The following is a 2,561-nucleotide window of genomic DNA, read 5'->3' on the forward strand; positions in this document are numbered from 1 at the left end:
TTTAATTCCAAAAGTCTTCAAAGGAAATTAAATGAAAATTTCAATCAATGCTCTTATACTAATTAATTTAACATATTCAGATTCAAAATACTTCAAAAATCAAAACCTATATTCTAATTCAAAACCGATCTAAATAAACTTAGAAAATATTCTATGGAAAAGAAAAGTAACATGTGATCTAAACATGATTTCACCACAGTTATGTTCAATCTAAGAGCTATGCTACCACTCTTAATATATTAACATATGATCTACATTAATGAATAACATTATGCCTCTTTTGTTTCTAGATATTCCATATAAACCACAATACTACAAGAACTTTGTGTTATTGACAATCACACATGATTTAAAATTATAAAGACCAAATCCAATTTGAATCAACAGATTAAGCTCATAACACAGTTATCACTTTTCAAAATTCATTTGAAATTGGAAAGCATCCTTCTAAGTGTTCTTGACTGTGGAAATATGATTATGAAATCATTCATGCATGGGAAACATTAATTAACATTATTTCTCTATTCGCAAAGGCTCAAATACGTTTTTCTAGATTCAAGAAAAACAAAGCAAACAATTTTAAGTACAGAATAGAGGACAATAAATCCAAGATTTGCTTTGAAAACAACTTTGAGACGAAATGTAAATATATGAATTCTAGTAAAACAAATTTCCTACAATCTATATTGATTACAGGACTCAGTTCCAAGTTGTGGTGGGCCTTTGCCACTTCCCAGAGCAAGTCTTAAATTAATGTAGTACCTTAAAAAATAGAAGACATAACACTTACAGGAAAATAAATGTCGAGACGAGAATTGTATTAAATTTCAATGAAACATCAACTCAGACATCAAATGATAAGTATGCCAAAGTCACCAATTTATCTGAGCATATATCTCCCTTATAGAAAACTATGCATATGCATATATCCCTCTCTTTACAAAACAACAACCTTTTTAAAGAGTTCAATCAATGGAAATGGTTGCAACAAATTAACTAAGTGGAGTAAATAATATATCAGAGCCAAGTAAAGTAAAAGAATAGATCAAAGATAATCCCAATGAAAATCATCTAGAGGGTGCAACCAACTGTGCCAATTGTGGTCCTTCATGTGGCTGGTCACCAAAACCGTCAAACCTAGGTTTTTTGTACTTAACCCAAAATTTTGACACTGATTCTATACTTAATACTCCCCTGACTATAAATTATTTGTGATGATGAATTGTCCCAAATGGCTTCTGAGCTACCTGAATGAGGGTATTTGGAACAAAACCGATGCCTCAGAATCCTAATATTATTCCTCATTTGATCATAAATTTTATATTATCTCCTACTAGAATTTTTGCATTTTGTACTTAGTCCTATAACATTTTGCTGTATGAAGAATTTCGACAATGGATCCCTATCGTAAATGAACTTGGCACAACCATCATTATTAAATCATGGAAAACTCATCTCTAATTATAGAAAACTTAATAAAACTAATGAACCATGAAGTGTAACATATGAATTGGCGGCAAGTTGTGAAATTATGGTATGAAATGAGTTAAAAATATAGGAATTTAAGTTATGAATAATGGTATTGTACGACGGAAAAATGGACATATTTGAGGCCCAACAGTGTCTAATGGTTAGTAAAGTTGCAAGAAAAGATAAAAAATCATACATTAAATCGATTAATTTGTTAAGTAAACCCTTGTTTCATTTACGAAATTTTCATGCTAAATATTAAATATGTCTTACAAATTACAACATGAGTAGGGTGAAATTAGTTATACATTTGATCTACTTAAGAACAAAGCATTACTTTTTGTTATATACAAAGCTTGAACACTTCAAACAAAACTTGAGTTTTATAAACCAAATGAAATCATTCATATACCTAATATGTATGCTCACTAGACTAATTGTTATTCATTGTACCATATCTTATTGCAATAAAGGGAATCCCTATATCAAAATACAAACATTAAAGATCATATTTATGGGTTATGGATCAAATTTTCATAGAATACAATCATTCATATATCAAACCTATGAAGAGACAGAGTATTGTTATGTGATTTTCTTGAACACCAATATTATAAATCAGACCTAGACCTTACAAATCGATTACAAATACCATGCATTATATAGATTTGATGTATAGTAAAACAATGCATAAGGAAATATATCAAAGGTAGTTGCAAAAAAAAAAAAACTTGTTCACCATATCTATATGGATTATGATCAATACAACTCAAATCTAGGTTCTATAGGTCAAATGAAACCCGTATTGCTTCAATCCATGCAACTACTATAGCGCAAAGTTATCTCAGAGATGGAGCACACACATTAAGTGTTATACAACAGATTTATCTATAAAAAAAAGCAAATCAAAGAATGAATATGGGTATACTTACATCCTATGATAAAAACACCATACTATATATTAAAGAACACTAAAAAATGAGGTAATGCGCTGGGTTTATGGGCCCTTTCCAACCAACAATGTTTCCTGGAAATGAACTTATCTCATATCAAAGTACAACAAAAAACATAGATCCACATATCAACAATAG

The sequence above is a fragment of the Pinus tabuliformis genome, chromosome J, assembly GCF_031772625.1.
Source record: "Pinus tabuliformis cultivar Carrire ecotype Pingquan chromosome J, CPIR1, whole genome shotgun sequence".
In the NCBI taxonomy this organism is placed as follows: Eukaryota; Viridiplantae; Streptophyta; class Pinopsida; order Pinales; family Pinaceae; genus Pinus; species Pinus tabuliformis.